This window comes from Helicoverpa zea, chromosome 23, assembly GCF_022581195.2.
Source record: "Helicoverpa zea isolate HzStark_Cry1AcR chromosome 23, ilHelZeax1.1, whole genome shotgun sequence".
Lineage (NCBI taxonomy): Eukaryota > Metazoa > Arthropoda > Insecta > Lepidoptera > Noctuidae > Helicoverpa > Helicoverpa zea.
Window position 1 is genome coordinate 1,204,435 of NC_061474.1, and position 26,484 is coordinate 1,230,918.

The following is a 26,484-nucleotide window of genomic DNA, read 5'->3' on the forward strand; positions in this document are numbered from 1 at the left end:
GACTGCGCTCCGCGGACGCCGCGCTGACCGCCACCACTCCGCCAAGCGCGCCAAATTGTTGTTTCACCGAACACGCCACCAGAGGGCGCGCTTGCGTCTCGTTCAGTGACCGTACTATTGACTATCTCCGACACGGCCATAACTGACATACACACGTCCTCGTGTGGCTACACATTGTACGTGGTGACAGAAGAAAACAAAACTGGAGTAATTTTTCAGCTCGGCCTACCTGACTACACGAGTAGGAATGACAAAATAATTTTAAACAAAACAGAAACGAAATGTTTTGAAAGAATGCCACAATCTTAAAATCAATCGAAATCAGATCACACAATCTCGAATCAATGCACCATGTAATGATCCAGACAGACCTAAGTCAATCAGGAATCGATAGGCTCCAGTCCTTCTCACTGGGCGTGTCAAAGATGAAAAATGATCAGTCCTTCTGACTGATATGATTTAGAATGATCAGTCCTTCTGACTGATATGATTTAGAATGATCAGTCCTTCTGACTGATATGATTTAGAATGATCAGTCCTTCTGACTGATATGATTTAGAATGATCAGTCCTTCTGACTGATATGATTTAGAATGATCAGTCCTTCGGACTGATATGATTTAGAATGATCAGTCCTTCTGACTGATATGTTGTCACAATGACGATATCTTTGACACAAGCATTCCAGTCCTTCTCACTGGAACACTCCTAGGGTCTACCCAAGGGATATCAGTCCTTCTCACTGATATGGTAAGGTAGGAATTGCATCTGAACAATGAACTTTGCAATGGAATTAGTAGCATTAACTTGAAATAAAATCAGCGAAATCAATTCGCACAAAATCAGTCACAATTATCAGTCAGATACAATTCATGCGTGCACTAATTAGAGTTTGATGAAGTACCTTCGCCTGGGTCAACAGCAACTAAATCTAATTCAGCAGCTTGGGGCATCCTTATATCGTGGGCATACTTCTAGGTTCTATTACCAGTTAAAGATTTCAAAACATAGCGATCGTCTTTAAGTAACTCAAGAACTTTAAATGGCCCTTTAAACTTAAGGTCAAGTTTAACTGGACTGCGCTCTTAATTTTTTATTAAAACTAGGTCACCAACTTATCAACGAGACAGATTGCCTCTCAAGGTTATTAGTGTCTTACGACAATTAATCACAAAAATAAACCAAAAATGGATCGGTCTCACCGGGTTTCCACTCAACGTGCGTGACGATGCACACATCGCTATAGCGCGCAGTACAGCGACTTTCGCGAACGTGAAGCTACGGAGATGCACGAGCACCAACACTCCGAACTCACGATAACACACGACACGTTGGGCTCCTGGCAGCTGGCATGCTCCATTCAACGTCGTAATTTTCTCGCCGAATTGCACAATAACCACCGTCATTGTTGAAACATGAAAACAAAGACAAATTCGGTTAATTTTCTAACATACCTTCAATAACTAGCTTGACATTTAACGATGGAAACGATACCATTACCATAACCGTGGTTACCATACTTGTACCTTCGCTGAAATTCTTAATTCAAATTATCGACGTTCCATTTTTTTTTTTTGTTAGTGGGTAGAAATTTATCTTCGCATGGCGAATTCGAAACGCATGTGGGCATTTGGATTGCATCCCACTTCTGATGTCGGAAGCGCCATCAGGATGGCTGGCACTATCGTCCGACATCAGTTAGGGTAATCAAGCAAAGAGATAAATTTGGATCTCCAACACTAGGCAATAACACTAGTACGCTAGACGTGAGTACGTGACGTAGGGTAGTAACGCCACGAACACTCAATGAAGACTGAACTAAGACTGCGCTCTGCGGACGCCGCGCTGACCGCCACCACTCCGCCAAGCGCGCCAAATTGTTGTTTCACCGAACACGCCACCAGAGGGCGCGCTTGCGTCTCGTTCAGTGACCGTACTATTGACTATCTCCGACATACATATTTACAATACATATAATAAACTTTCCTAGTAAAACAGAAAAAAAAACACTATGACTAATCGACTGGGAGCTGCTTGAGCATAAACTCACAAACTGACAAAGGTTTACCTGTACATGATCTAAACTTTATTTTATAAAATTGAAACTGAGACTTAGTTTTTTTGAACATGCTAACCCCAGAAACAGCTGGTCTGATGAGTAAAAAATGTGTTCGACATCCCATTCATCCAAGAAGGCTAGTTGCTAATTTTATAAAACGCCAAAAACGGCACGAGACGTCAATGAAACTTTCAAAACAGCTTAAAACAATATAAATAAATCTACTGTTCAGGTACTCAAATCAAAATACATCGAACTTTTACTAAGACCTTGAACTAAATTCAAAACAAAATTACTTAACCATCTCCAAAACTATCGGAAAACGATTAACAACATTATCATCGGAATATTACCTCAAACTAAAACCCTTTACTTGTCATTGAATTTTGGAAAATCAATCACGGTTAGGAGATTATCTTAGGACAAACAGACAGATCGTTTATTAGTTCTGTCGCCCTAAACTTTAAGCCGATTGGCGTTATTTAGGAGATTTGTGGCCGCTGACAGGTTTAACGATTTTCTAAGAGAAGTTGTGTTATTTAGATACCAATAATGTATAGGTATGTAGTTCTAAACTAAGTGTAGGGTCGGGTTCCAGTCGGGGATGCAGCTGAGTACCAGTGTTTTAAGCGATGCCTGTCTGATCTCTTCAACCCAAAGAGACGGGCAACCCTGTATCCCTTGGTAAGACTGGTTGTCAGACTTACTGGCTTCTGACTATCCGTAACGACTGGCAAAGATGTTCAAATTACCACCGAGCATTTTCCGGAACACAGAAGAACTCATCAAGACAAGATGGTCACCCATTCACGGACCGACTGCACCAAGCATTTAAAAAAAATGTTATACATAAGGACGAAGTTACATTTTTAAGGTTATTGAAAAGTAACATAGTTAACTTTGACGCCTTTCGGATAAATATATATTTCCGACCCACAAGTACATAACAAACATATGGGTACCCATTGGTCACCCATCCGCAAAATATAGCTTACTTTTAGCTTCAAATTACAAAATAAATCCTACAACCCTGAAAGATAAACGAGTTTTAAAATCCCGTATTTAAAAACCTTATCTACCCATTTAATTTTCTTTTTCACTTTAAAAATCTCCGTCACGGAATACTTTCACGGAGCAGTTTTCCTTGAAGATTTACATATAAATATATTCTTGTGTATATAATATGGGAATTATGTTTCAGTATATAATGTAGCAAGCTTTGTGGTTCAGATGCATTCGCCTCACTTTGTATTCATGGCTTGACTTAGTGTGACGATAGAGGTTTTACTATATTAGGTAGGGAGGGGATGGTGGTTTGTCGATATCGATTGTTTTTTTGTTGACTGTCAAAACTTAATTGGAATGGGGACTCTTTAAAAAATATTTTATTACATCTTTAAATACGTGTTTATAAGTAGCATTTTTGTACCATTGAATAAAATACATTTATTTACCTATAGTAGCACTTTGGCAATATTGAACGAAAATAATTCTAAGCCCGGTAAAATTAAGTCGATTTTAACTCCCGATAACCGTTGCCTACAGACAAAATTTCTAAAATAATATTGTATTAAAACTTAACACTCAAAGATTCGTATCAGAAATCAAATTTTGGAGTTTCAATGACGTCACAAGTACGCGAAACGGCTTCTGTACGGTAAATGACAATTGTGAAAGTACTCAAAGTTACTTCGGTACTTTGGTTCGAGATTTTAGAAGTAGCTTTGTCAAAAATTTCGACGATTTCTCGACGTTTTCTGGGCTAAAAGTTAGGATATATTATGTAAAGGTTGTTATAATTTAGTTTAGACTTAAATAATTTAAAATAAGTTAATTGAATACGAAATATTGGTAACCTAGAATAATAGTCAATACTCAAAAGTAGCTTTTAGCCGCTGTTTCACCGGCGCGGGAATTCCGTTTATATTCTATTACCAAATTTTACCAAAATCCGTATAGACGTTAACGCGTGAACAAGTAACAAAAATACATACTACCATACTTTGTCCTTTATAATTTTAATTTGATTATAATACCTACAATCTAGATAAACAGGCAACGTAATCACTAAAATAGTTTCTTTATTATAGAAAAAAGTTGTAATTTTTTTATCGATAGTAAAATATGTCCCATCCCTACCCTTGTTTTCGCCACCGCGACACTGGATCAAAGTGTACATTATATTCGATGAGTTACATTACCATTTATATAATATTCATTGTCAACCCTTCGTCTTGACCTCATTTGTTTTTATATCAGGTGAATTTTAATATGCTGTTTAAGCAAAACGATCTATGCATAAGTTATTCAAATTATTTGTGGAATGACAGTTGCATATTTTTGGATAGTTGTTACTATTATTTTGTGATAGGCACCGTTTTGAGCAATAATGTTACTCCATTTAACTATAAATAAACAATCTCGATACTAAAATTTGACTATTTATATTAAAAATAAATCTAAAGATAATCAATCTAACTATTATTTTAAGTATTTTTTTTGTATGTCATCATTGCCTAGCGTTTTCCCAACTATGTTGGGGTCGACATCCCGTCTGACCGGGTGCAGCTGAGTACCAGTGTTTTATTAGGAGCACTGGTAGTTACTTACTTTTAACTTTATGTATTTGTATAAAAAGTCCTATCAAGATTGTTTACCTCCAGTATTTAACTGGATAACTCCATACTACTTATTAATCTAATTAAAGTTCCACAAAAGAATGAGAAAGAACTAACTGAACATACATTTCAACTATACTCCATATCTATCAATAAAAGGGATTGCCTTTAGTTAATATCTCTGCACTATAATCATAACTAATTTACCTCTAAACCACTCAATATAACTCATAGATAAACTAGCTGATTAATAACTATTAGTAAGCATAACAAGGGAATACTACAGAGCCCGCCCGGATCACCTCATTTCCCTCTGTCATTCAATATCGATGCAATCGATGTTCAAGCGAGTTAACATCTCGAGTTGATTATCGATTTAATTGTCTTATATGAATCGTTATTAACTCTGTTTATTAGTAGCATGTGCTAGTGGTTTGCAAAGGGGTTGAGTCCCAGGCTGTTGAAAAGGTACAACAAATCGACAAGCTTGAAATAATTTCTCTGAAAGAAGTTCGAGGAAAGTCGTCTCGAAAGTCACTTTCCATTAACATAAAAATCTATGGTATGTACAGAAATTGTATTTTTTTCAAAAGATACAGAACACTATCATCATCATCATCATCATCATCATCATCAGCCTATAGCAGTCCACTGCTGGACATAGGCCTCTCCAAGTGCACGCCGGCTGGCAGGAGCTGGATGCGAGCAGCCGAAAATCGATCTCAGAACACTATACAGTATTATTTTTCCATCTAAGTGGATAATCCAGAAACATAATATTTTGAACAATTTATTCCTTGATAACTTCAAAAGTAAATATGAACATAGTGTAAGTTTTTTAAGTCACTGAAAAGTGCCAGTAAAAATATGTAGCACCATTTAAACGGATTACGAGAAATTAATTTAAGCAAAAGCTTCAGCTTAAACAAATATCGATTTTAAACGAAAGTACTCGAGAATTTCCCAACCCTTTTCATTCGATTTTAATATCGTTTTAACGGTACTTGCTTCACATAACTGATTTTAATTCAGTTGGCGTTCGTAAAATGCATTTAATATAATTTGATTACGAATTTTAAATGCCAACATTATTATAAATTGAATTTCAAAGTTATCAAGTTTTTCAGTCAGTTAAAATAATTGTTATTTTAAACGATACAATTATTTCAGTCTCTAGAGGAGTTTCAAAGGGGTTGATTGGAGTTATTTTTACTCGCCTGGACTGTTGTATCTGGTTTACCCGACTTCCAAAAAAGAAGGACGATTATCGCATTCTTATTTTTTATTAGCCTTGTGGATAGTCAATTAAGTCAAAGTGAAAATCGCTTATTAAAGTAGCCTAATTAGATAAGTACTTTTTTGTGTCAAAATTACAGTACCCCCAAAACCTTTCACCACTTTCTAGTATTTTTTGGCTAGAAAGAAGAAGCGGTTAAGAACAAACTTCCCAGCAACACAGATGTCTTTTACAGTTACCTGTAAGCTCTCGTAGTAAGTTTCTAAGTTAATACGTACTTTCCAAGTACATATATCTTGGATACCAATGGCTAATAAAAAGGTAAGGAAAACATCTTGAAGAAACCTGGACTATAACGTCTAAAATCACCAACCCACATTGAGCAAGCGTGATGATTAACGCTCAGTCCTTTTCCGTGTGAGAGGAGGCCGCAGCCCAGCAGTGGGACGATAAGAAGGCTGTAACAGTAACAGTAAGATATGTATTTTAGTTTGAAGTTTATTGTTATTTGTAAGTGTACATAATATGTTAAATTATTATAATAATGTTAAACTTTTATAACAATGTGCAAATTGAAAATATTTTTTTAGTTTTGTTTTGTCAGTTTTTCATGTCAGCATTATTACCAGTTTTCAAAACTACATATTAATCTACCAACGTAAGCTACAAGTGTCACAGTGGCGCCATAACCGGAAATGCGGCTGTTGACAGAAACCGCGGCCGCCATAACTGCGCAGCTTTTGACGACACTTCCGGTGTACAATGCCTGAATCTGTAAGCTGTTCTGAACAATATGATGTCAGGTTTTGTTAAGTCTTTTTGATGTGAGTGAGTTGGAATTATTGTTATAGCTCTATACTAATTATTGTTACTACTACAGTTTATCTCTACCTATTCATGTACTCATAAGTAAAGAGGAAAGGTTTGATTGTTTGTTTGTTTGCATCGAGTAGGCTCCGAAACTTCTGAACCAATTTTAATAATTCTTTGACAGTTATGAAGCTACACTGACTGCCCTGAATGTAGGTTTTGTTTTATTCTGGTACGGGAAATAGTGTCTCCGGGACCGTGATCAAACCACGAAAAAACGGCTACTAGGTATTACATAACGTAGAGGTAGTAAAATCCTTTCATATAGGTACCTACGGACATTATAGTTACGGCCATATTAACCTTTATACTTAATTAACAAATTAGGTCTTCATTGGTCCAGACAACGCTTCTGAAATTATTCAAGATCCAAGATAAAAATTTTGGGTCCTTATTTCGAAAACGCCAAAAAAGCAACAATTTTAATATTAAAAATTAAACCTGACCTTTTCATAGGACATGGACACTAGGGCTTCAAAATTAATAAAACGCAATCTGGCCCCAATGTATCAGACCTCAGCCAGATGTTTTCAATACCTCCGATATTATAAATTGTGTACCCAAAGTCCTTCATTAGGCCTTGATGGAAAATATAAACACAGCATTCTGCTTAAATCCAAAACAGAGAGAACAGAATACGAACGGAGATGTCATAATATAAAATCCTACATACTCGTAGGAGTGTACTACCTCGCACACTACAGACTAAACATCCGATGGTTAATCTTATAATAAAAGTTTTCATTTGGTCTGATGCCGGCTAAATACCTGATCTTCCTAATGTGCCTACTACTACTGGACCCAAACAAACTATCGGCCGACTAAAAGTGTGCAGTGTGTGGGTACTCTAAAATGTAATCTCCTAAGTAAATGCATAGTATCGCCAAAATGCGGGGGTCCGGGGGACGAGGAACGTTACTAGATAGGTGCTCAGACGCCTTCTTTAGAATCCACCCATTTTTACAACAAAATCACAAATCAGTCAAGACAGATGTCTCAAAGAACCATAGTACCTCGTTAGTTCACTAGTAATTGATTATTTTGGTCACGCCCATTGCACGTATTTAACCTAGAAGAAGGCATCTAACTTTCCTTCCTTATGGCATCTCCACTCATTATTCCTTCCTCCATGATCCATCAGACGCCATGTTGAAAAAATCCAATGTTACCAGTCGAAAATTATCAATTCTTTATTCAAAAAAATATTCTGAAGTGTGAATTTCAATGTAAACTGGTGGACGAAGTTTTTTTTTTTAATCTTCGACAGGCAAAGGAACCTTTTGTAAACGCACCCCCGAATAGATTTTGATTTGTACTTTTTATCGAAACAATATTGGCAGGTGAGAGATTTTTTTCTTTTTTCTTTGTTAATTTTTACTTAAAAGAAAAGGACTTTTTGGGGATGTTTAAATCTTTGTTTTTGGCAGGATTGATTTTCTTAGGAATGGTACTTAGATATTTTGGGGAATGTATGTTGAACACTTGAAAACCAAGACGTCATTTCCTCGGGACAGGCAAAACCACGTAAAAAACTAGCTTCACATAAAAATCACAAAGCCAATAAGTTATTAAACCCCCAACTATCCAAAGCCACTTAACAGAACGATAAAAAACTCTTTAAATTAACTCATCGCTTAACCGCCTGAGATAAACCCTTGGTAACTAGTTGTGAACACGCGAAGGGTTAAACCAACCCCATGGGGGCTTCCCCCATAATATAATCAAACTCGAGCAGAAATAAACTTTATATTAATGAATGTATTCAAAGTTTTCATAAAGTTTAATTGCATGGGTGAAGGCAAATATGCGAGTATTGCAGATTGAAGTGGGTTCGGTTCCAGGCTGTGTATTTTTAGTTTGTAGGGGAAATAGATTGATGATACTTGTAGTTTTGTATGAATTAATGTGACCGTCAGAATCGCTGTCACTAATCACCGATCCCCTCGAAGTACATAGAGAGTTGCTACCTAATTGCTACCACCTACCATTGGTTGCACCGAATTGCTACCTTCATGGTTCTGAAAATAATTAGCATCTAAAGGCGACAGAGATTCTAAAATCAAGATAATATGTATATCCAACTCATGCAGAAATAAACTTTATATTAATGAATGTATTCAAAGTTGTGATCAAGTTTAATTGCATGGGTGAAGGCAAATATGCGAGTATTGCAGATTGAAGTGGGTTCGATTTCTAGTGGGGTTAATCGTGTGGGTGTATTTTTAGTTTGTGTAGTTTGTAGAGGCAATAGATTGATGATACTTGTGATTTTTATGTAATACTAGCTTCCGCCAGCGGCTTCGCCCGCGTAGCGTTTGGTTAAATCGCATTTCCACGGAATTCTTCAAAAGTCCGGGATAAAAACTATCCTATGTTCTTTCTCAAGGTCAACTCTATCTCTGTACCAAATTTTATTAAAAGCAGACAGACAGACAGACAGACAGAGTTACTTTCGCATTTATGATATTAGTAGGGATTGTGATAGTACTTTCATGCGTTCTTTAATTGGCATTCTGTGAAATTAACTGCCTAAAAAGAAATGTGAAAATAACTTTCTCTGTTTGTAGCGTTTTCACGCCAAAACTATTGAGCCGATTTAAATGAAATTTAGCTTGTTTCGGGAGAAAATGTAACAGTATACATGTGTAGTCATATGCATAATCGTATAAACTAATTTTAGACCCCGACGTTGCTTGTGTATGCATGTTGGTGGTAGTTAAACTAATTCCAGAACTTTAGTTAGCCAACTTAGAATAGGATTTGTTTAGTATATAGTTATGGTCAAGTGACTATTTATATTTTAATTATTTACTTTACATTTAAGTGAAATGAAAGTTTGCGTAAGTAAAGTAATAGTAGTAGGTATGTATACTATAAAACATATTCAATAATTCCATATGATTAAAAACACTGTTTCGGTCCGTCTGTTTGAGATGAGTACAAACTTATGAATGAATTTTCAATTAAAATAGGTACCCATGTATGCAATTTTTTTCAATGAAAAATCATGAAATATTCATGATTTTTTTCAAATCGTATTTACTGACCAGAAGCTCCTGAGAATACCGCATTCAAACAGACTTACAAAGTTTACTTTTATAATATTAGTAGGCATACCTACTTACATGTCTGCCTCCACAACGTGACTCTCACCAGAGAGAAGTGGTTGGCTCATTAGGAGTGAAGCATCAACTGTGCTTGTGCCTACTGTTTGTTACTTCTAAAGCTGTTGCCAGCTTGGATTAAACGCTGGGCAAGGATGGGAATCAGTGAGAACGTTTTGTGGGTTTTTGATGTTTATTTGTATGCTGCAAGGGTTAAATCATAGACTCAGGGTTTCACTTTGCGGTTCAATAAATCCATGACATTAAATGACTATTTATATTTCAAACTATTTATGTTATTTACTTGTGTCTATATAGAAAGTGAAATGTGACGAATTTGTTTTTATGCGAATTTATTACTCTGTGTGTGTGTGTGTGTGTGTGTATTAGCAACTACCTAATTTACAGTTCACGGTCACACATCCTTATAAAATTTTAAATATTATCTGATATAGCATGGGTTTCATCAAGAAAAGTGTACTATTTCCACGACCCGGACAAAAACTCTCCAGAATTTTTCTTATCTCCATGTCAATCATCTTATCAACCCTTTTAACACGAAATTGTAAAGAATACTTCCCCATGTCATATTAGTCAATGCGATGCAGATATCATTGAATTTAAACTGAATCCACAAAAAAAACCAGTTCTTTAAAACCCGCGACAATTAATCAAAGTCAAAGCACCCGAAAAAACTCCCTTTCCTCAACCCTCGAAAGACATCTCACTGAAAACTGATTCCTTGAAACAATGACACCTGAAATTCAGATTATAAATCATATTATAACAAAAGGATATCTTCAGGACGCCTCGTTAGGGTACGTGAGGGGGGGCGAAGGGTGGGGTGAGGGTGGGGCGAGGTGGGGCGAAAGGGGGGTTAACTTGAGATAACATGGCAGGTGCTGCTAAAGTTGGTGACAAATTACACCAGCGATGTGGAGGATAGTTAGAATTATGTTTTGATGTAATGTTCATGAAGATTTCGAGAGGAAAAATGAAATTTTAAATTTGGCTTTTGAGGAGTTGAGTCTCTTTTGTTTCTGAGTCAAAGTTATCGCGTATGAACTGGGTATTTCCGTGTGAAGGTTTTACCGTTGTGTTAGATTTAATGTATGGTGGAAAGCGACTTTTATTAATGCATTTATTTGTGTTGACCTATTGGTTAAATTGGGGGCCTTAAAAGTACAACCTTTTTTCAGATCTGACAGGTGCTAATATATCTTTACGAAGTAATATGTACTTTCCATGTGTACCTTTTCCATCAATGACTAATGGTTCTAAATCGTCAATCCACCTTGAGCACGTGTTTTGATTAACGCTCATTCCTTTTTTGCAATCAAATAAGAAAGATTGTATAACAGACTACAATACAGATGGTCCTTGAAAATGGTCTCTAATAATAAAATCCAGTGACAAATTGCTTGATCAGGGTATAGAACTTAGGATCACTATGTGAAATGGTTATTTAACGAACCCTTGAGCTGAATGCATCATTGAAGCTTACAAAATCATATTATGCACTTAAATCAGTCACAGATACAATTGTGCATAGAAAATATCAATACAACTCTTATTTATAAGATGCAAAACAAACTTCAAAGTATTCAAATGCGTCCATAAATTAAATTCAACTATGCAAAACGAAGTGAAGTTGCAAACAAAATCAAAATATCCAATGTTGATCTACAATTTTGAGTACACTACAAACTTTTAGCCGGCCAATAGTTTGTTTGGACTTTTTTTTTAACGACGTCGAAAATCATCACTGAAATGACCCCTACCGCTGTGGGTTAGCAGCGGTGAGGGAGTGTCAGACTCTTACTCACTAAAAACCGTCGTGTTCCGTCGTAGGCCTTTTATGTACCAAGGCCGCGGTAACAGTTTCGAACAATCCCGCAGCCCCGACAGGCCTTGGCCCTACTGGGCCCCGCTGGGGTTGCTGCCTTCTCTTTGAGGAGTTTGTTTGGGCTCATAGATCAGTATGAAGATGAATGGTAGTAAGACCAGGTATTTAGCCGGTATCAGACTAACTGAAAACTTAGATTGGAATCAAGATTTTCCTAAAAAAAAATTGCTTACCATCAGGTGAACTGTCGGCCGACTGTCTAGTCTCCGGTGTGCTTTTAAAATGTTTCAGTTGAGTTTTCAGGGAGTCTCAAATAATCAAATGGGCCTCCTAAACGCCAAGCTCGATATTTGTGCAAAAGTTTATATTTAATATAATACTTTCGAAATGCAATTAGCGTAGTCGTAATTCTGCATGTTTATTTTCAAGTTTATTTCAATAAGCTTTTGAGTTTTGTTTTTGGGTTGAGTTGTGGGATGTAGCGTTTTGGTAAAGGCTGTATTAAAGCGGAAATGAAATCGCTTACCTGAATGACACTTTAACATAGTTTTGTAAATTAAATATCGGATGATACTGAGCCGTTTTCCCTCGGTTTTACTCGCATCCTGTTGGAGCTACTACCAAGAGCCAAATAAAAAATAGGTGGTACTCGGGAATTAGCTTTCCAACAGTGAAAGAAATAAAAAAAAAACAAGTCCGTTTAAAACTTTCGGAGTATTTAGGGTATAAACAAGATGTTTACTCTATATCATATTTAGAGTATTAGATTATAGTTTTCGCAGCTGAAAATAATTCATCGCGCAGACCACGTCTTTTCATTACATGTTTTAACATGATCATAAACATTTAAAAAATATAACAAATCGCTACCGCTTATAACTTACCCCACACCCCAAATCGCGCATCAACCAAGCGTAACGAATACTTGGCGACGTTTGTTAATGAGTGAAGTTTTTAGCGAACGCGAACATACCCCGGTTGCCAGGGTTAATAGCGACCCCCCGTCACTCGCTAATCGTTGCTACGAGGCTTACAGGCCTCACAGGCCTCGTGTCTGAGAGGAAATATGGATGGTTTATTTTTGTAAGTTGTTGCGCGTATGAGTAAGGTATCTGTATAAGTTGTATTATATTGTCGTTAGAAATGAGTGACTAAGTAAAACTACTTATACGTATTTTATCGTGGTTATATTAATATTATTTAATCCCGACATTTTGGATCCTTTCAACATCCATGGTCACGTACAGACTCTGACCGCGATAAAATCCGTAAAAGTAGTTTTATTGAAATGACTAATATTCGCGTAAGTGTCAGGAATCAATATGAGTGACGAATACTTGGCGAAGTTTGTTAATCAGTGAAGTTTTTAGCGAACGCGAACATACCCCCAGTTGCCAGGGTTAATAGCGACCCCCCGTCACTCGCTAATCGTTGCTACGAGGCTCTCAGGCCTCACAGGCCTCGTGACTAAGTGGGAATATGGATGGTGTTATTTTAGGGTTATCTCGCGGTATTGGGTGGTTCAAATTAATGTTGAGGTAAGTTTCGAAGGGTTGTTTTTGTAAGTTGTTGCTTGTATGAATAAGGTGTATGTATAAATAGTAAGTATATTATTGTCGCTAGAAATGAGTGACTATATTGGTTGTCTCCGTGATTTTAACGATAATGTATGTACTTTCTTCTATTTTATCCGCAGTCGAATTGACAACCTTTTTCTTTTTTGTAGTTGGTTAAAAACAGAATCGCGTTTATCAAAAACAAACGTCTACAGTACGAGCTTTAACTGTCGCTATTTGAGAAATTGTATAAAAATATCAGCGAATACGTAACTGTAAAATAAAAAGTAACAGTCGCTCTTATGTTCTAGGAAACGTTACAGATATTAACAGACACAAATCAACGCGAATTCCCCAATATTGTGCGCACTGCAGTATGAATCAAACAAGCTATGCTTTTCAAAAGCTTCGACAAATATTCAGCTTATTTAATAAATTTAAGTAAATAAAACTTTTATTTATTTATTTATTTAAACATACACACTATCATTACAGCTTAACTTAACCAATACGATAGTGGTGTTACAGTTATTATCTATACTTACAATTACAATACACTTTTAACTTAAATCTAACTATTTTTACGAGCATTTTGAAATCATCTTTTCTTTCCTTTTAGTCACTAAAAGCTTATTGAATATATCCTATTTTTTGCAATTAAACAATGTAGCTCAACTAGTTAATTAACACATTTTTGAAAAATTATTTACTATGTTTCTATTTATATTTTTTTGTCGTTTCGTTAAGCTTTATACACGTACATATATTGCTACATCATTTAATCAAAATACCTAAGTTCCGTACAACTGCAATTCTTCTCATACAATGTAAATTAAATAACCCCATACTACGCCGTTCTCATACATACGCCAACGTGACTCCGACACACTGCGGCACAATATTTGTGGTACCTACATGTAAAAGTTTTCATTTCGTGACAGTAACAAGTTTATTTTCCATTTTTCCACAAACAGTGGGTAGAAAGGCGTAAAACTAACAGTACCGACAAACTTTTGTGTTAAATATTGAGACATATATAACCTGACGACGGGAAATAGGAACTATGATAGTTTCCTATGACTGGGGTGAAGATTTTTGATTAAAAATTGTGAACTATTTACTCTGTGGTTTGTTGGATGGGGTTAGAAACAGGAATTATTTTAACTGAGCTTTCACACTAGCTTTCACGCTAGCGATGCTTTTTCTGGGCGTTTCGTATGGTCTACAAACAATTGATAACTACTGATTTAAATGATGAGATGTGAAATCACGCGACAGGTTTTATGTCACTCGGAATGTGACGCGTGTAAAAACCGAACCGAAAATCCGCTTGTGTGAAAACGTTCCTAGTCATGATTAATTTTACCCACAACACTATTCTATGTAAATATTACTGAAAATGTCTGTGTATATACAGTTGCGCAGTGACCATAACTCCAAAAAAAAAACAATACCAACATCTAAAACCCAGTTGATTGATCAAAAACTTCTACACAGACTCCCTAATTCCCTTCTGAAAACAAGAAGAAGCTATATAGTTCTAATCAAAGTTTGCTCGTAACTCAATTTACAGCTGAGATTCTCTCAATCCGCTTGCATCGAACAAACAATGATGCTGTGGAGAAATCTAGAAATTTTTCGTTTTATTTTTGAAAAATAAAAGTTTATTTTTCAGCGATTGGATTAACCTCTGGAGTAATGTTGGTGATTTCCTGAGGGTTTGAGTTGTTAACTGTGAGGTTGCTTGGTTTATTGTTGCATGATAGTTCCTTGTGGGGTTTTGTTAATCCTTGTACTGTAGACTTCTATGATCTTTGAATATATGTTTGTTCACAATTATGTGAAATCATACGTAATTGGTCAAAAATATGTATTGCAATCCGACGTGGCATTGCAGCCAGCCTTTTAGATAATATTTCGTGTAAATGTTTATTTATAAAACATATTACAAGTATTTACTGGATATACATACGACAAAATAACTTAATTATCGATTTCAGGAAGCGAACACGGCATCTTGTTATTTAAACTTTTTGGTAATTTGAGCCATTAGACATGTATCCCGATGGTTGTCAAAAACCAAGTCAGTTAACTAAAAATAACCTAAAAAGAACATCCATCGTTAATCAGCAAAAATCAGTCCAAAGAAAGATTACGAATTCAACAAGCATATTGAAAATAAACCTAGGAACGAACAGACGTAATATTTCACCAACTTACAAAGAGACAGACTTTAACTACCTACAAAACCTTTCTATAAAATGAAGCGACTACAAGGTCACAAAAGCTATTTAATAAGCTGAAACTTCAGTAAAACACATTAAAGGGATCAAAATAACTGAAAGATTAGATATCACGGATAAAGATTTCTGAACTGTGATTATATTTAAAGTTTGTTATTTCTAAACGGCTTTATTGCTAAGTAGGTCTTTTGGAATAATTAGAATAACTTAATGGGTGGGTAAGAAATAGATATAATAATGTGTCTAAAAGTCGAAGAGTCTGATGACGGATGCTGAATAATCTTTTCCCAATAAATCATTCTGATTAATATAAATAATACAATATAGTTTTTAGTAACTGACTGAGTAGACCTGTTTGTCTGTACGTCACGCTTCGGGCCAAAACTCCTGAACCGATTTAAATAACAGTATGTAGTCTGAGAACGCGAATAAACGTTTTGATTTGATTTATTTGATTTAGAAAGGACGTGGACTTTTTCCCTGATTCCCGTAAGTGATGGTTCTCCCAGAACGTCTATGGAATATCTAGTGTCGAAATACTTCTTGTGTCAAGTAGTATATCACAGAAGAAGTGCAAATTGCGTACATTTTCACAAAATAAGTAGTTAAAAATTGCGTACATTTTCACAAAATAAGTAGTTAAAAATACTTATATGTAGGCAAAACGATAAAAATACGGTCAGGTCACCAATCCAAGTAGATATGTACGGCAAACATAATTCAACCTCAAATACAATACCATAGAAATACCATAGATCTAAATATTTTTACTTAGAAACTTTTTTTGGACCACAGTTTCACTAAAAAGGTACCTACATAGTTTCAAACATCAGGAATATATCGAATCGTATTTAGATTAAATACTTTGCCCAAATCCTTGCTCCGGTATGATTTCCCAAAGGAGACAGGCGGTAGTATTTACAAATGAATTTTGGCGTTCATCTACTGAAATTATTGAAAAAGAGGGACGAGAAGAGAGTGCATGTAACAGAAATGAGAATGCTGAGATGGATGTGTGGTGTTACAAGAATGGATAAAGCGAGGAATGATTACATTAGAGGAAGTCTGAAAGTAGCGCCAGTTACAGAAAAGATGAGAAGTAGAAGATTGTCGTGGTATGGACATGTAATGAGGAGGGATGATACGCATGCAACAAAGTGTGTGCTAAGTATGAATGTAGATGGATGGAGAGGAAGAGGAAGACCTAAGAAAAGATGGATGGATTGCCTGAAAGATGATATGAATAGGAAGGGAGTGAGTGTCAGTATGACGAGTGACAGGGGAAAATGGAAGAAAATGACATATTGCGCCGACCCCAAGTAATATTTGGGAACAGGGCAGGAGAAAGAAGAAGAAGATCTACTGAAATTATTCTTTAGTTACCTGTAGTAAAATGTACAGAAGTTTTGTTTATTTGAAGTCTCTCTATAACCTAAATAAACTTTTATCTTAAAGAGGAAAGATTTTGTTTCTTTAGACCTTTGGGCTCCAAAATTACTGAATTGATTCGAAAAACTCTTTCACTTTTGGGCAGCCACAATTGACAGAGGATAATGGCTATACATATTCTATCCAGGTACGGGAAAAAGTTGCACTGGGTTGACAACGCGAGAAACTAACATACATATATGTTTACAATCCTTGGATTTTTAGTCTATTGTTTGATGCCAATTGTCGAAAATTGAGGTCTCATATATATTTCACCGTCACTCTACTGACTTGTAACCCGGTCACCTATCAAACTACCGACAGCAACAATCTTAGCTTAATTCCATCCATTTATCTACTCAACTACACATTCTAGGCATAAACAGCCTCCTAAACAAGAAAACCAACACACCCAAAACCCTCAATTCATTCAAAACAGGAACACGATATTCTAATTTCTAAGTAAAGTCTAAACCGCTATACATTTAAATACGAACTCACACACACAGACAAACACGTCTTCATACAATGCGCTGGTGTCGGCTCCTTTGACTAAATGAACCATCCTTTGAGTATCTGCCGCTGCAGTATTCAGTTCGCTAGTTAAGCTGAACACAAATACTTGAGTGTGTCGGCTTAAATACCAGATATGTGTATGTTTGGAGAAGGTGTGAGGTAGAAGCGATAGGCGGGAGTCTTGTTAAGCCTAATCCTTACTTTATAAATGTGAAGGTTTGTATGTATGGGCATTTATTCTTATACCTGTGTATGTATGAGTGAACTTGGTAGTGATATAGCATCATATTGAAATAGCACATATGCTACTTTTTACACAGGTCTAGGAAGAAGCTCGCTCGGGAAACGGATGAAACTGCTGGCAGAAGTAGTAGTATTTTTTTGTTGGTTATATTTTCATACTGAAATTATCATCAGTATTAGTTTATACTGCTGAAGAGAGTCCATATTTCCATAATTGGTGCTACGATAAATGAAAACTGTATACTTATGAATACCTAATTCTTAAAAGACGCGGAGTTACGATAGCAATACTTAACCATCGCAAAAATGGTGGCCAGTTTTTGTTAGATAATACTTTTTCGTATAAGAGAATGCTCTTACGGATATTGTGTAAAAACTCAATTTTACGGTTACTCTTTAAACAAATCCCTTGACAACTAAATCAGGGTCAAGGGATTTGTTTAAAATTAATTTTAATTTTATTACCATCTAAAAGTTCCTAACTTGTACCACACACGAACTGCACCGAGAGCTATGCAGCACACACTAAGATACTCCAGAAATTGCAATAGCCCGCATATTATAGAAAATATCCAAATACCCCACATTATAAACTGAAGCCAAGAACAAGTATTAGCTTCTTGTCATTCCTGATAACTTCCAAGTATTTTAATACATCGATAACAAGCTTCAAGTATTTTCTTAAGTTACTTTATATGCTTAAGTTGCGAGTTAAGTTAGTGAGATGCAACTATGTGTAGTTGTAAGATTGGAGAAGTTTATCGTTTCTTTAGTTTTTGATCGAGCTGTTGTTCACTTTCTTATTGCAATCCAGCTTTTATCCAACCAGCTAGGTAGACCTTGGATAATATTCCTTAAAAATCTTAGTCAGGTAATAACTACATACTATAAGTTTTGGGTTACTACAGGTATCTAGAGGTGTAATAATATGTTTACCACTAGCTTTCGTCAGCGCCTTACCTGGGTCACGTGAGAATTACTCCCTTGATAAAAAAGAACCTCTTGCCTGCCTCGCCACATTTCTAGCAAGACTATCTTACACTGAAACAATTTTCCAAATCGATCCAGTATTTCCCGGTTCAAACATGAAATAATTCAACCTAATAATGTTAGTACAGATTTGAATTGGTTGGTGACTTACAGACAGACACAATTCCTTTGCCATTTATAATATTACCAAGGATTTCAAGTTCATTTGCACCATCGACCACAAACCAACTCGCAAACCAAGCTAATATATGCGCATCTATACAATCAAACTGTTTGTCCGTAAGTCATCTGTGACTACTCAATCAGTGGATACAATAACGCTATGCAATTATAAACCTTATGTAGTAGGATCATGGTTGAGATTACAATGTGGTTGTTGTTTTGTTGTGTTAAGGAGTAACAAGGCTTGATATTCCATGGTATTGAGACGTTTAAGGTGTGGTGTCCATTGTGACATACGGTACGATATTTTTAGTAAAAATATAACTATAGGATAATGGGGAACTACTCCGATTACTAAGATAAAAAGTAATAGTATAGTTATCGGCACGGATATTGAGCTCTCGGCGGAAGAGTGGGGATCGCTTTGCGCACTGTACACATAAGGCAATAAACCAATAAATCGCTTCTGCGCAGGTGAAGGTCAGGGCTCAATATCCCTGCCGATGATTATACTATTTTAAACTAGGTTGGATTGCAACCGATATTTGCATTTTGCTCAGGTGTGAGGAACAAGCATCCAAACATTTATATATTCAAACTTAATAGAAGGATAGTTAAGTAATATTTTTCTAAAAATATGCAGAAATCTACTTTCATGGTGTAGGTATACCGAAGATTGAGAATCATGTTGTGAGGAAGGTGATGATCATAAATGGGGATGAATATACAGGAATAAGATGATAGAGGAATAGATTATGTAAAAGTCGATATGGCTGGAAAAAATATCAACAGTGAGATGACGGTAGATAGAAGAATTCGGAAGGAGAAAACTTGCTGTGCCGTACCGTATCTACAATGGATACTCAACTAACATACGTAGGCACGGATTGTATTAGCTGGTTCGCCACTGATTACACTGTGGGATATTGTTTGATAATTGCTGTAGGTTTCACCGTAATGGTGTAACTGTTACTTCTAGTAAGCCGCACTTTCGGGATCTAAATATCTTGACAGTACCGTCGCTGTATATCTATGAGGTTTTGATGTTTGTGAAAAACAATATGCACTTGTTTAGTCATGTAGAAAGTCAACGTCGCTCAGATAAGTTACAAACAATAGCTACTAAGACTGCTTTTGCTCATAAAAGTGTTTACACAATGGCACCTAAATTGTATAATAAATTACCTTGTGATATTAGAAATAGTAAGAATAATAATGAATTTAAAAATAAGCTCTTCAAGCTACTAAAATACAAAGTATACTATTCAGTCAAAGAGTATTTGGATGACAAATTCTGATGACGATTTATATATATATTTTTTTTAATACTTATGACATTAACACAACTTTATTGACACATTTTTTTATTATTATTATTTCTTTTATTTTGACATTCATATACTTGGACATTTTATATTATTGTAATCTCTTAAATAATTTTGTATGCCTATCGGGACATGGCTTGTACATAAATCTGTAGAAAACACCTGTAATCACCCCTGTTTCACAAAATGAATAAATTGATTTGATTTGATTTAGATGTTGATGAGAAGCAAAACAATATTTGGATTATTTTAAGTAACTCTTAAACATCGAATCAAGTAAGTCTGACACCAGTCTAACCAAAGTTGTAAAGCACTGGTACTCAGCTACATCTGGTTAGACTGGAAGCCGACCCCATAGTTGGGAAAAAGGCTCGGAGGATGATGATGAACATCGAATCAAGTAGGAATCTGTGTCACGTTAAAAAAATATCTTAGTATGTAATAATGCGAAATCATATCTAAAAAATACATATAAACATCTGAAATGAGGAACTTCTCATTTTCAAGAAGTTTGATAATAAAAGAACGATTTAGTGTAATCTTGATGCGGTTATGCTACGCATTTGCTACGGCGTAGCACTTTTGCTACGGTTGCTACGCAGTAACCTGCTAAGCTACGTAATTATATTTTTCCTTCATATGGTCAAAGAACGTTGTCGTAGATAGAGCGAAGTGAACATAAGAAAAATGGCGTCCACGGCCGATTTCGGCCACGGCGGCTGTTCTCACTTAAGGAGATCAGCCAGCTGCGCAGGACATATTATAATTCACGAGCACTTGGGCAGACACAGGTGCACTCCCTATTCCTTCACTTTCATAACCCGATGAGACGGCAATCCGACACGACCGGTAAGAAATCAGGCACATAAGAATCAGGAACATAAGAGAATATATAGGGGAGCATATAAGAGAATACATAAGAGAGTACATAAGAGAATACATAAGAGAGTATATAAGAGAATACATAAGAGAGTATATAAGAGAATACATAAGAGAGTACATAAGAGAGTATATAAGAGAATACATAAGAGAGTATATAAGAGAATACATCAGAGAATACATAAGAGAATACATAACAGAGTATATAAGAGGAGTATATAAGAGAATACATAACAGAGTATATAAGAGGAGTACATAAGAGAGTATATAAGAGAATACATAAGAGAGTATATAAGAGAATACATAGGAGAGTATATATGTGTAGATACATCCTATACTTACACGTAGATAAGCACTAAATACCTAGTTTGCGGTTTAACCCACACACCTTTGTGGCATGTTACAGTAACAAGGCACAGTTAAATATAATCTCTTATAAACAGTTGTGAAGCCACGTACTACGTTGGTAACAATGTCAGTCACACACGTATGTGCTCGATGCACGACGCTCAGGGGCTTGATTCTGCTGATATTACTTAAGTGACTTACGATTGATATCCAACTGAGATCCATCACGACTCAATTACGATTGAAGCGTTTGCGGCATTCCACAATTTTTTCTTTTAAATAAATGTTTTTATCCTTTTCCAGTGATACAATAATGAATCACATGATTCTCACGTCTGCAAATGATTAACGACTGTAATGTGATTGTAAACCCAAAATACCACACACCCTGAAGAAATTATAGACTAATGACAATTAAATGAAACATACTAGGGGCAGAATGCCCGCTGAAGTTGAAACTTTAAATCCAATTATCACATTATTAACCTAGCAGAATTGAGCCCCAATAGGTACTGACATCACGCAAAGCTCGTCGATGTACATGCGTGTGTGAGTGATATTTTTACGAACGTTAGTAGGTAGCTTCATAACTGTACTACTTTATTCTGTGACCAAGGTAACCGAGCGTGCCGTCCCTTTTTAATTCGTTGTGAGGAAATGAGATGCATGTGGTTAGTCTTTGTAGTGGCTTTTCATTCTTTGGGTATTTGTTCATGTGATGTTAAGTTGTTGGATGGTGGGGTTCGAGTCTTGGGTTAGGTAAAATGTATTTATTTCGACAATAATGCTATATTGAGCATCAGGAAAAATCGATGTACACCGAAATTACACTGTTTATTCATGAAATACTGTATACATATATCCTAATAATATCCTTCCTACTTCCTGCTAATAGTAGAATGGACCTAGAATGTATGGATGTATGTTTGATATACTTTTACGAAAAACGGCTGGACCGATTTGGTTAAAAATTTGTGATACCCTACTTTTATCAACATACCACGCAGGCGAAGCCGCGGTCGGGGGCTAGTAAATTGATAAACGGATAACTTTTTTTTTGTTTGTTCATTATTTTGTAAAAATCCATACATCATGCACTTGCTTCATACAATAAAAGAATATCCCGTAGGTACTAGGTATATACCACTTGGACGGGTAAACCTCTTACAGAGTAGGTCATACTCAGGTGAGGTTAAGGCAGCCCTCCGTTCCTCCCGTCACGTTCTACCAATTGAACAACGCGTAGCTTTGAGTTATGGTGACGTACCTTTATGTATGTGTTGTATTTATAAATAGAGGAGTTTTCTTAGTATTATTATACGAAGAAAGTTGTTATTTGTGTATGTAAAAGAAAATAATAGGTACAATGTTTGATGACGAAATCTGCGGTGACGATGTGTTGGAAATACATTATCTTTTGTTTGTTAAAATATGTGATGTATTTAGTTCCTATTATTATCCGTCCATCATCATCCTCCGAGCCTTTTTCCCAACTATGTTGGGGTCGGCTTCCAGTCTTATTATCCGTCCATTCGTTTTATATCAAATCATACAGGTAGCACAATTATGTATCGTATTTCATTATATTTTACAACCGAAAAGAGAACTTGGTTTTTCTTTTTAAAAGAATTAACCGAAAAAGAGAGGTTCTTAGTTTTTATTAAGTCAGTTCAAACATTATCTTTTGTCAACTCAATAATCAACTATTAGTACCTATAAAGAAATAACTCAGTTTATTTTTAATAACGACATTTAACAATCCATTAATGAGTTCTGCAAATAAATATATGAATACATACATAAGCCGAAAGTAACGAAACAATTAGAGAATACGTATAATGGAGCGAGGCGTAAATTAAAACTGTCAGCCTTCGCGTACTACGCGCGATATGTGTATGGGAGAACGGCGGGCCACCAAAACCGCGAGTACATTACTATTTTATTTTATTTACATTTTATGTACACACTGTAAATGACAATTTGAAATGGCATAACATAACTGAGTAAAAAGATACTGCTTATTTCAAAAGAAATTTCTACCAGCAGACCTGCGAAAGGAAATGTGAGAAGAAAGATGTAGACGATAGTGTGCGAGTGTTAAAAGACATGCACAAAAAACTTAGAAATATATGTAGAAATATAAAAATATCTTAATATATACTTATGTAAATACATAACGCTAACACTTTTAAATAAATTCGTATTCATATTTGTCTTATTTTTGCTTTTCCTACAGAATGATTTTACTTCAACTCAATAAATTGTAGATTTTGTACAATCAAGGATGTCCTACTATAGAGCGTTAAATGATTAATTGACTAATGATGATAAGTAGCCTTTCTCCATAAGTGAGTTATGTAGCTAAAATATGTTCAAATTGGAGCAGTAGTTCCTGAGTTTAGCGCATTCAAACAAAGAAACACTTCAGCTTCATAATATTAGTATAGATATGAAACCAATTAATTACCACTCAAGCTCACTAGTTTCAGGGCCACACAAGGCAAGTGGGTCGACGTTCAAGGAATGCAATAAGACGGGGTTACGTCGACGCCTGAAAAACTGAAGTCTATCTCCTATACTATTGTAATGCCGTTATATAACCGCTCTTGTTTTCGTTCTGCACAAATTTACAGAGAATATGTAGCTTTCTGGAATATTTTTCTGTATGTTTTCTATGTGAGAGTAACTTTATTATACTAGTGAGGAATTTTCAACACATGTTTATATCTTATATATAAACATGAATTGCTGTTCGTTAGTCTTCCTTAAACTCGAGAATGGCATGACCGATTTCGCTTATTTTGGTTTTAAAATGTTTTTAGAAGTCTAGGAAAGGTTTAAACGATACGAAGATTGTTGGGTTCGCTAGTGGACTATATAATTTTTATAGACATCTTTAGAATTATGGTAAAATGGTTATTAAAAGTGGTTGGCATCTGTGCTTTGATTTTATACAGCTAAAGTGTTTTCCGGTTGAGAAAATTAGTATATACAATCTTTTCTTGCTACTTCTATAATCTATCCTAGAAATGCACTTTAAGTTTAAGACTCTTCATTATAAACCCTTCCTTGTTGTGCCTGCGAGGAAGTTTATCATGAAAATCTATTGCAAGCTCATGGTCTATTAAAAGTTTTATCGCATAATCTCGCCTTCGATTACAATATAGTACAGGTATTCTTGTAGCGTGAAAGTGTTTATAACAGTTGTGTACTTATTTTATAACTGGCGACCCGCCCAGCTTTGCATGCTAGTTAATAGATGATGTTATACGTATGTATACCTTCCTCTTTAATCACTCTATATACAAAACTATTGTATAAGTTGTTTTGTATACTAAGTCAAAGTCAAAGTCAAAATCGTTTATTGAAAATAGGCTAGATTCTAGCACTTTTTCACGTCAAAAAATACAAAATAACAGCACCCCCAAAACGCCCCCCTTTCACCACTTCCTAGTGTTATGGCTGGGAAGAAGAAGTGGTGAAGAACAAACTTCCCAGCAACACAGCTGTCTATTACAATTTAATTATAATTAAATTACAATTATACAATTCAGTATTAGTCACAAAAAATATATATATATAAAAAACACTTGTTGTCCACTTCAGAGCTGCCATCTGCGTGTATCTGTGAAATAATCATTAATGTTATAATAAGCCTTTTTAATCAGAATATCCTTAATTTTGATTTTAAAAGAACTGTCCGTTAGTTCTAGTAAATGAACTGGGATTCTATTATAAATGCGTATACAAAGGCCCACAAACGAACCGTGCACTTTATGCAATCGATAGTTAGATGCGGTTAATTTATGTTTATTTCTAGTGTTGAAATTGTGCACGTCACTCTTTTTACTAAATAACTCTATGTTTTGCCTTACATATATTATATTGGCATAAATATATTGAGACGCCACAGTCAGAACACCAATATCTTTAAACCTTTCCCTTAGGGAGACTCTAGTACCTAGTCGGTATATAGCACGGATAGTAGACTATGTAGTGATGGTCAACTTCTGCCTGTTAAATATATTTATAATAATTAGTACATAGACAAACTTTTTTGAATGGCGTTTGGCTAATAAAAATTGACCACTATGTCCCACCTCTAAAAACAACTTCCTGCAATTGGGTGAATAGCGGCCTAGGCCCAGTATACATACGCGCAACTGGTACATACGCGACAGACAAATAGAAATAGTAGTAAAATTACTATCCCCGACTACAAACAGACCACACAGAAAAACCAGCCATAAGCACAAGCATATTAAAAAACCAATAAATTTCGCTAATGTGCTACAAAAACAAGATTTTGGCTACAAACGTAATAAATAAGTTTGCCGTCCATAGCTGCAAATGTTAAATGATGCGTGAACCGCGCCATACTAACGCAGCAATGGATAATTAGCTGTGTTAACGTTTAATGTATCGTGCGGGAATTTGATGTATATGTTTAGGCCTGCTGATTTATTTATTTTTCAGTAGGCTGTATACATTGTTTTACTTAGAAATGAAAAAAGTTACAGATTTGGATAAAATATTGTTAAGGCGCCTGATCTCTCTCCGGTCGTGTCGGATCACCGTCCCATCGGGCTATGGGAGTGAAGGAATAGTGAGTGCAGCTGTGTCCAAGCAAATGCTTGTGCACTATATGTCCTGTGCAGATTGGTGATCTCTTTAAATGAGTTGCTGACCATTGTCTGGGACTCAAATATTACTTTTAACGTAAATAAACGACTAGTACTGAGTACTACTACTAAAACTGTATTTTGTATATAACCGAGTCTTCAAACCATATAGACAGAATTGTGTTGCTAGGGAGTTAGTTCCACCATTTCTTATTCCCAGCAATAAAAAAATGGCAGGAGTTTTGGGGGCTGTCTTTGGTAAATTTGACCTATGGAAGGTGCTGATTTTAAGCCTTCTTTGAATAAATGAAATCTTTACAAAGTTTTTTATACAGATTCCTGTAACAATCATAACAGCTATTATTTAGCCATAAGACAGCAGCGGACTGATAGCCTGAATACGAGCAAGATAACTCAGGGCGCAAATCCTGCAATGTTT

The 26,484-nt window shown here is 35.7% G+C and overlaps 1 protein-coding gene across 1 annotated transcript in view; it reads left to right on the top strand.

Moving 5' to 3' along the window:
* Positions 1-26,484, top strand: part of LOC124642083 (alpha-2Db adrenergic receptor) — a 453,255-nt gene that overhangs the window by 309,468 nt on the left and 117,303 nt on the right. The gene's annotated exons all lie outside the window — the stretch shown is intronic.